This window comes from Loxodonta africana, chromosome 18, assembly GCF_030014295.1.
Source record: "Loxodonta africana isolate mLoxAfr1 chromosome 18, mLoxAfr1.hap2, whole genome shotgun sequence".
Lineage (NCBI taxonomy): Eukaryota > Metazoa > Chordata > Mammalia > Proboscidea > Elephantidae > Loxodonta > Loxodonta africana.
This window is the reverse complement of record NC_087359.1, coordinates 58,654,907-58,665,207: the sequence shown is the minus strand read 5'-3', so window position 1 is coordinate 58,665,207 and position 10,301 is coordinate 58,654,907. Positions and strand designations below refer to the sequence as shown.

Here is a 10,301-nt window from a genome sequence, read left to right as displayed (position 1 = left end):
TTTGTGTCACTACATCACACTCTTAGGCATTATGCTTCACTGTATTTTTTGGAAGTCGTAGATATCAGCCTGAACTGTTAGCTTCCTCCCTTCTAGATGAAAACTTTTTACACTGAAATATTTCACACTGAGCCTCAGAGAAACTAAGTAAGACAAAGTAACTTGCTATCCAGGGTCAGAGCTGGACCTTGAATCTGCTCTGAGCCCTATGTCCCTTCTTCACACTGCTTCCATGTTGTTTCAAGTTACAACCCCCAGCTTCTCCAGTCCCTGAAGAAGAGGAATGATGTCTCCTTTGTCTGGCTTTATACCCTAATAGAGTTCAGTGCTCAGCGACAGACAATCACAAATCCAATTTGAAAGCAAGGAAGGAGGGAAAGAGGGAGGGAGGGAGGGGGGTAGTCACTCTTGCAGAGACTGATCTCAATCATCAGCATTTGCCGTCCAAAGGTCTGAGTCGTAGATATGGGCTCCTCAGAACAGTCTGGGCTCTTGGAGCCATTTTCTTGAAGAAGGCAGCTATCGGAGTTCAGGGTGCAGGACAGCTGGAATGAACTGGCCGTGTCCAGGCTGAGGGAGGAGGCAGTGAGCTTCCTCTTCTGCTGAATCTTATGGCCTGAGTACTGGACTTTGATGTCCTCTGTGCCCAAGGAATGGGGAACTGAATCCAGGGACTCCTTCGGCTGTAGTTCTGCACCCGAGGTAGTGAAAGGGTCGAGCTCAGAGAATGGGCAAAGCCTAGAGAGGGCTAGTGGGGTGGGTGTCCACTCGTTTAAGATGGCAGACTTTTAGGAGAGCTCAAAGGACAAAGACCTTAGTCCCTGCAGGAAGCTAAGGAGAAACTCGCCTTCCTTGGTATCTCCAAGCAGGGTTGTGGGCTGATAGTACTCAAACAGCTGGGCCTGGTCCTGGAGGAGCAATTTCAGGTAGCACTCCATCAGTCCATCATTGAGGGTAAGTTGGAGCCATGCCTGGCAGCGGCCCACATTCATGATGACGAAGACCAGGTGCTCTAATTGTCTAATGATGTGTCTGGGAAGGGGGAAAACAGACTCGTTTCAAGTAACTACCTCAAATCACTGAGATGTCATTTTATCCACGAGTTAGCAAGAATGAATATAATCGTTGTAAATATACATAAAAAACCCACTGCCGTCGAGTCGATTCTGACTCATAGCGACCCTATAGGACAGAGTAGAACTGTGCCATAGAGTTTCCAAGGAGCGCCTGGTGGATTTGAGCTGCTGGCCTTTAGGTTAGCAGCCATACCACTTAACCGCTATACCATGAGGGTTACATAGGCACGACAAATTCTGGATAATAGTGTTTTAAGGGGAACTCAAAAATATCTAATCTATAACCCCTGAGGTTTCCAGGTTGGTGTCATGAATTTCTATGTTTATTACAACTGCCCCTTGGGCCCCGGGCATCGATCCGCTCATTTAAGACCTGTTTGCTGAGCAAAGTGCAAACTCCTTGGAGCTGTGCAGATACAGGGGAAAGACATGGTCTCTGCCTTCAGCAATTAACTGCTTTTCAAGGGCACATGTGAGTCAAGCCCTGTTTTTGGTATCATTTCATGGTTAGAGAGAGTAAAATGCCAGAGAAAAGGCAGCCCTGAGAGATTTCAAGAGAAAAAGATGAAAGGAGAATCTTCTAGGCACAAGAGACTGACAGAAAAAAGGCATAGAAGGGTAGGAAAGCAACAGACCTACAACAGGAGTGGTAAGCACTCGGATTATAACGTGTGGAGGGAATTCGGTTGCAAAGCCAGGTAGTAAAGGGTCTTGAGTATCAAAGTGATGAGACAAAGTAGGGCAGTGGCTCCCACAACAGGCTGTGCATCAGATTCACATAGGGAACTTGATCAGGTTACAGATTCTGAGCACCTAACCTAATGAATCAGACTCGAGGGGACTGGCAGCTGCCCCAGGACGGCATTTGGGAGCCTATGGGCTACAGGTTTTTGTGCAGGAAAGTTTGACTTGGCCATAACTGTGCAGATTTCAGGGTGGAATTCTCTGAATAGAAAGATAAGACCCCAAGCCTACCAAACTCAGTTCCTGAGTCCCTCGGTTTGAGGTAAATGCCCCTCCTGTGAGCTACCCTAGCCCTCTGTGCATGTCTCCTCTGTGGGCGGGCAGACCACACTGTACTGAAGGTGGGCTACACTCTACTGGGCTCAATAACTGAGCTCCTAGTTGCTTAAGCTCAGTAAATGTTGGCCTGCTGGCTGACCTAATGGAAGACAGAATGAAATAAGAGGGACAATTAGAAAGCCAGCGGTCAGCCAGGAGCAAGATAAGAACCTGAGATAGGACAGTGGTAGTAAGGCATGGAGGGGAAGGTCAGAGACAGAAAAGGCACTTCGAGCCTGAAGGTAGCATTTAATAGCACTTAGAGGCACAGTGCGGCCCTGTGGCACAGTGGGTAGCCCTGGTGGCGCAGTGGTTAACAGCTCAGCTGCTAACCAAAAGGTCAGCAGTTTGAATCCACCAGCTGCTCCTTGGAAACCCTACAGGGCAGTTCTGCTCTGTCGTACTGGGTCGCAATGATTCAGAATTGACTGAACAGCAACGGGTTTGGTTTTTGATTACAGGCTCAGGGCTAGATACTTTCTGGGCAGGGCCAAAAAGGCAAATGTCTCCTGGGTGAATATTCACATGTTCTACCTGGATTCTTCTCCTTCAAAAATTCTATCCTTAGCTACACATGTAACATTTAGCACATAGATGTTCAAACATTCTAAGGCAGGGTTGGCAAAGTTTTTTTATAAAGGGCCAGATAGTAAATATTCTTGGGTTTGTGGGCCATACAGCCTCTGTTGAACTACTCAACACTGCCACAGTTGGGGAAAAACAGTCATGGACAGTATGTATATGAATGGATGTGGCTGTGTTCCAATAAAACTTTTTTTACAAAAATAGGTGGTGGACCAGATTTGACGTATGAGCCCTAGCCTGCCAGCCCTCGTCTAATGCAGTGTTTCCCAAAGTTTTAACATTATGACAAACATACAAAATGTTTCTGTGGCACCTTCAAGTAAACAGGAGACACTGTTCCTGCTAGAGGAGGCCAGCGCTGGGGTGCAAAGCAGCCCCAGATCATCCTATGAGGGCTGAGGGGCTCAAAACCTAATAGTAGACTGGTGGGAAGCCTGGTTCAAGGAGAAACCCTTCAGCAGTCTCCATCCACTATCTCTACACTAGAACATAGGCTCTGTAAGTTTTCCTCATAGCTGAAGAGGAAGAGCCAAGTGTCCCACACTCAGAAACTCCTCCCCAAAGCAAAGCCTCTCCAGGCTGAGCTCACTTGTGGGTACCAGCTTTCAGGAGGGGCCAGAAGACAGGCCGAGGCAGAGGCTTCTGGTAGGCACTTTTCTTCCTCTTTCCTCCAGCCTCAGCTCGGATGTGCTTGGCGTGCAGGCCACGGAGAAACACAGCCTCCAGGGCACTGCGCATGGTGGTGGCATCTCCGTCTTCACTGGTGACCACTGTGTCTGAGGACACGTACTGTTTCTGCAACGCCTTCACTGATCCCACCAGCTTCTTCTTGATGACCTAGGCAGTGCCAAACTTAACATAGGCCTTTAGGAAAATATCCCAGGGGATGGGACTCTTTGCCTATTGGCAAATACATGTGCAACCACACAGGCAACCTATCTTAAATCCATTCTTTGTAAAGTTCCATTTTATCACCAATAAGATGATCCAGAAAGGGCAGGATCTCCTCAGGCCCTACTTCTGCTATAACTTTTCTTACCCCGAGACCTCTTGTTGGATACTGCCCATTCATTTAAAATTAAGAAAAGCTGACGAAATGGCGTTCTCTCCTTTCCCACCCTGACCCTCCCTTGCTTGCCTACTGGGATGGCAGCCCGGGGGTCCAGTCCGTTCTCCACCACTGAGAGCATTTCCACTTGTGCAGCAGCTCCCCCAGAGAATCACAGACACCTGCAGAGAAAGATGAGGGCAAAATGAGCAAGCTCCCAAGTCACTCCCTTTCCCAGCCAGAGTCTCCAGCAGGCAGCCGGAGGTCAAGGAATCTTACTGGAACTGCAACTGAACGGCCTTTTCAGTGCAAAAATAAAAGCCAGAGAGTGGATTCTAAGGAAGTAAACAAGGAAGGAAAAAAGTCAGAGGGCTCAGACCTCAGGAGGTGAGGAGCCCTGTGTGCCTCAGGTGGATCTGCCCCAAGGAATGGGCAGAGAGGGCTCTTTATACCAAACACTGGCAGAGCGCCAGTGTTCATGGGATTTTTTTTGGGGGGGGGTGGCAGAGAATGACAGGCTGATTTAGATACAATGATGAGGGTACAAGGTGGATGCTGCAGCAGGAAGTGCCCCTTGGGACCAGGAAGCAGGGGCTCAATTTATTCAGAGCCCTGCAGCTGCCCCCTGACTCCTGCCCCACTCCCGAACCTGCAGCTCAGCACTTAAAATTATAGCTGAAATGGCTTCAGAAGGGGAGGATTCATCTGCTACACTTCTGCTTTTCCTTTGGGGTATGGGGTCTGGCTTCAGGAGCACTGGGACTCATCTAAAAGGGGCCAACGAGGATTCTAATCTCACTTTGCCTCTAACCATGTGGGCATGCTTGGGCAGGGTATCAGACCGTTCTGATGGAGATTAGGAAGGTGTGTAAAATGCCTGACACAAGGCCTGATATATACCAGATGCTCAGTAAATGGTATCTATGATCCCAGTAGATGTGGCCATTCAATACACAGGCAAAGAATGCCGTTGCTTAGACGAATGTGCACAAAATGTTGAAGTCAGTACACAGTGAAATCTGCTTGTTAATGGAAAACTGTTTTCTCTTAAACTGGTCATTAATTTTATATGGAAAGGGAAGAGGACCCAGATAAGTAAAGCACTGCTGAAGAAGAATAAGGTAGGAGGACTCACACTATCTGACCTCAGAACCTACTATACAGCTACAGTAGTCAAAACAGCCTGGTATTGGAACAACAACAGAAACATTGACCAATGGAACAGAATTGAGAACACAGATGTGAATCCATCCATCTATGGTCACCTGATCTTCGACAAGGGCCCAAAGTCCATCAAATGGGGAAAAGACAGTCTTTTTAACACATGGTGCTGGCAAAACTGTATGTCCATCTGCAAAAAAATGAAACAGAGCCCATACCTCACGCTATACACAAAAACTAATCCCAAATGGATCAAAGACCTAAATGTAAGACAAAACTTCATAAAGATTATAGCAGAAAAAATAGGATCAACACTACAGGCCCTAATACACGGTATTAACAGGATGCAATCCACAACTAACATCACACAAACTCCAGAAGATAAGCTAGATAACTGGGATCTTCTGAAAATTAAACACGCTCATCAAAAGACTTCACCAAAAGAGTAAAAAGAGAACCTACAGACTGGGAAAAAAAATTTTGGCTGTGACAAATCCGACAAAAGTTTAATCTGTAAAGTCTACAGGAAAATCTAACACCTCTACAAGAAAAAGACAAATAATCCAATTAAAAAATGAGCAATGGAAATCAACAGATACTTCACCAAAAAAGACATTCAAGTGGCTATCATGAGGGAATGCTCTCGATCACTAGCCATTAGAGAAATACAAATCAAAGCACAATGAGATGCCATCTCACCCTGGCGCTGCTGGAATGAAAAAAACAAAACAAAACAGAAAATCACAAATGTTGGAGAGTCTGGGGGGAGATTGCAACTGTTATGCACCACTGGTGGGAATGCAAAATGATACAATGTTTTGGAAAATGATATGGTGCTTCCTCAGAAAACTAGAAATAGAAATACCATATGATCCAGCAATCCCAATCCTAGGAATGAATATATCCTAGAGAAATAAGAGCCACCACATGAATAGACATATGCATCCCCATGTTCATTGCAGTATTGTTCACAATAGCAAAAAGATGGAAACAAACTAGTTGCCCATCAACAGATGAATGGATGTACCAACAAACTGTGGTACATACACTCAGTGGAGTATTACACTACAGTAAAGAACAATGAAGAATCTGTGAAGCATCCCACAACATGGATCAATCTGGAGGGCATTATGCTGAGTGAAATAAGTCAATCACAAAAGAACAAATATTGTATAAGACCACTTCGATAAAAACCCATGAAATGGTTTACACACGAAAACACTAAATAGACAATAGGTAAGTGGTATCTTTGGTGAAGGGTAAGACAGTACACAATACTGGGAAGCCAGCACAACTTGTCCAAGGGAAGGGCATGGAAGCTCCATAGACATATCCAAACTCCCTGAGGGATGGAATGACTGGGCTGAGGGCTGTGGGGACCATGGTCTTGGGAAACATCTAGCTCAACTGGCAGAACATAGTTTATAAAGAAAATGTCCTACATTCTACCTTGGTGAGTAGCGTCTGGGGTCTTAAAAGCTTGTAAGCGGGCCATCTAAGATATTCCACTGGTCTTATCCCATCTGAAGCAAGGGAGAATGAAGAAAACCAAAGACACAAGGGAAACATCAGTCCAAATGACTAAATGGACAACAACTACCAGAACCTCTGCCAGAATGAGTCTAGCACAACTCAATGGTGACTGGCTACCACTGCTGACTGCTGTGACAAGGATCACAATAGAGCTGGTGAAAAATATAGAACGAAATTTTAACTGGCAAAAAAAGATCAGACTTACTGACCTGACAGAGACTGGAGAAACCTCAAGAGTATGGCCCCCCAGACACCCTTTTACCTCAGTAATCAAGTCACTCCTGAGGTTCATCCTTTACTGAAAGATTAGACAGGCCCATAAAACAAAACGAGACTAAAGAGGCACTGCAGCCCAGGGGCAAGGACTAGAAAGCGGGAGAGGACAGGAAAGCTGGTAATAGGGAACCCAGGGTCGAGAAAGGAAGAGTGTTGACATGCCCTGAGGTTGGTAAACAATGTCACAAAACAATATGTGTACTAATTGTTTAATGAGAAGCTAGTTTGTTCTGAAACCCTTCACCTAAAATACAATTTAAAAAAATGTTTTTCTCTTTTCTATTGCTGAAGCCCTCAGTTTCTCTTACAGGTGCAAGTGTTGCTTCAAGGAAGAGGTGGGTCAGGCCCCATTTGCAGGGCAATAGGGAGCCAGATCCCAGGTCCCGGCATAAGGCCAGCTCCACCCACCCACCCACTGCCGTCAAGCTCCACCAAGGATGAGCAAGACCTCGGGGCAGCTGGCTTCCTCCCCCAGTGTGCTTTCGGGAGCCTGAGCCTGAGGGGGACTGCTGGCTGGCCCAGCCCCACCACAGCAACTTGGACAGGCCAGAAGCGGGGGCGTATTCACACCTAAACCAATCTCTAGTGACCACACAAGGAGTTCTGCTGGCTCAGGACTTCAAACCCTTTACTTCGGTTCAAATACCTGCTGAGAATCTGTTATTTCTAACAAGTTTCCAGGTGATGCTAATACTGCTGGTTAGGGTCAAATTCTGAGAACTACTAGTAGAGCTGTGCATCTCAAAATTCATTATGCTTAAGAATCACCTGGGGATCTTATTAAAATGTAGATCCTGATTCAGTATATTGGGGGTGGAAATGCATATTCTCAGGAGGGGTTCGAAACAGAACAAACTGGTTCAAAGACCTACAATTAAATAAGAATAATAGAGTATTCTTAACCCCAGAAACTACTGCTGAGATAATCTTTAAATCTTACACCAAAAATACCCCTCAACTATTCTTTAAACGAAACAACAGTTTAGCTTAACTAGTAAAGAATGTCTGTCTTGAGCATTGTGCTCTTTTAAGAACTATCTATCTGGGATCAAACTGACAACACCAGCTAGAAAGATTAGAGGCAACTTAGTGGGCGGTGAGTTTATGTTAATGGAGGGAGGGACAATCTGGAAAAGGAGAGTGAGAACGGTTACAAAAGTCTAAGGATGTAATCAGTGTCACTGAATTGTACGTATAGAAATTGTTTAATCGGTGTGTGTTTTGCTGTTTATATTCCCAACATCAAAAAATAAATACATAAAAAATAGCATATTCTTGAGGGGGGACGGTCAGTAAGTGGGTGCTCCAGTCAAGTAATTCTCTGCTAAACCAAATTAGACTAAATGGAAGAGGTCAGAGCAGGGCCAGGCAAGTAACTGTCTCCTCAAACAAAGTGTCAGAAAACCATAAAATGACAATAGCTCAGAGGAACCCAGGAGAAAAGCCAGTCACTTGACAATTCACAAAAACAGGGCTAAGTCTTTGGGGTTCAAGCCACAATTCAGGGCATACCTTTCTGTGAAGGAAGCCAAGTCAACCTACCTATTCACATCTTTCCATAATGCCTCAGGGAGGCCGGAAGCCAGCTCAGAGGGAGGAATCTGTCCATTCAGGTCACAAGAAATTGCTGGGGGAACCAGAACAGGGCTTTGGGTCCCTTGACTGCTGGGTCAGCACTCCATCATCCTATGGCCCAGGCCTCAGATCTACCACTGTATGGGACTGGTTTCACTTCCTGTCCTCAAGCACTTTTCATTGACACCAAATACCAAACCAAGAGAGGTAGAGCTTCAAGGAACGTCTACAATGAAGGGAGTCATGGGAGAACTTGGCCAACACCATAAACTGCTCTCGAAAGATTACAGTGAAAGTCTGAGGTGGAGAGAAGGTGGTTTCTGCCCTTTTAAGAACTCCAGATCACGTGACACAGCGGCTGCTTCTACTTCCACGCCTGAGCACTGATTTTTCCTTATACAGCTCTCCAGAGTGCGCAAAGCAAGCTTTTCTGCCCTCATTCTCTAACTTCATTTAATTCTTACAACAATCCTTGGAAGGAGGATGGTTATTTCCATTTTACAGGAAGGAAAACCGAAGCTGTGTAGAAATGGGCCTCAGGGAAGGGACTGAACTCTCTGGTTTCTGCAGTCCAAGTCCTGTTCCTTGCCAACACGTCACACTGTCTCAGGTCTCTGGCTCAAAGAGCTTCTGGCAAACGTTACTTACAGATTTTTTAGGAGATATGCAGAAGCTCCATCTTATCTACAATCGAACAAGGCCTAAAACCAATAACAGTCTTGCTGGTCAGATCTGTAGCCCCAAGCACCTGAGCCAAGGTCCATTCCACAGTGCCCAAGTTTCAGAGCTGCCTTTCTTTTTTTTTTTTTTTTAATAACTTTTATTAAGCTTCAAGTGAACGTTTACAAATCCAATCAGTCTGTCACATATAAGTTTACATACATCTCACTCCCTACTCCCACTTGCTCTCCCCCTCTTGAGTCAGCCCTTTCAGTCTCTCCTTTCTTGACAATTTTACAGCTTCTCTCTCTCTCTATCCTCCCATCCCCCCTCCAGACAAGAGTTGCCAACACAATCTCGAGTGTCCACCTGATATCATTAGCTCACTCTTCATCAGCGTCTCTCTCCCCCCCGCTAACCAGTCCCTTTCATTTCTGATGAGTTGTCTTCGGGGGTGATTCCTGTCCCGTGTCAACTGAAGGTCTGGGGAGCATGGCCGCCGGGATTCCTCCAGTCTCAGTCAGACCATTAAGTTTGGTCTTTTTATGAGAATTTGGGGTCTGTATCCCACTGATCTCCTGCTCCCTCAGGGGTCCTCTGCTGTGCTCCCTGTCAGGGCAGTCATCGATTGTGGCCGGGCACCAACTAGTTCTTCTGGTCTCAGAATGATGTAGGTCTCTGGTTCATGTGGCCCTTTCTGTCTCTTGGGCTCTTAGTTGTCGTGTGGCCTTGGTGTTCTTCCTTTTCCTTTGCTCCAGGTGGGTTGAGACCAATTGCTGCATCTTAGATGGCCGCTTGTTAGCATTTAAGACCCCAGACGCCACATTTCAAAGTGGGATGCAGAATGATTTCATAATAGAATTTTTTTGCCAATTGACTTAGAAGTCCCCGCAAACCATGTTCCCCAGACCCCCGCACTTGCTCCGTTGACCTTTGAAGCATTCATTTTATCCCGGAAACTTCTTTGCTTTTGGTCCAGTCCAATTGAGCTGACCTTCCATGTATTGAGTGTTGTCTTTCCCTTCACATAAAGCAGTTCTTATCTACTGATTAATCAATAAAAAACCCTCTCCCACCCTCCCTCCCTCCCCCCCTCGTAACCACAAAAGTATGTGTTCTTCTCAGGTTTACTATTTCTCACGATCTTATAATAGTGGTCTTATACAATATTTGTCCTTTTCCCTCTGACTAATTTCGCTCAGCATAATGCCTTCCAGGTTCCTCCATGTTATGAAATGTTTCAGAGATTCGTCACTGTTCTTTATCGATGCGTAGTATTCCATTGTGTGGATATACCACAATTTATTTACCCATTCATCCGTAGA

At 45.7% G+C, this 10,301-nt stretch overlaps 1 pseudogene; it reads right to left on the bottom strand.

Moving 5' to 3' along the window:
- Positions 1-402: 402 nt before the first annotated feature.
- LOC135228016 (pleckstrin homology domain-containing family M member 1-like) lies at positions 403-3,913 on the bottom strand (annotated as a pseudogene).
- Positions 3,914-10,301: the final 6,388 nt, after the last annotated feature.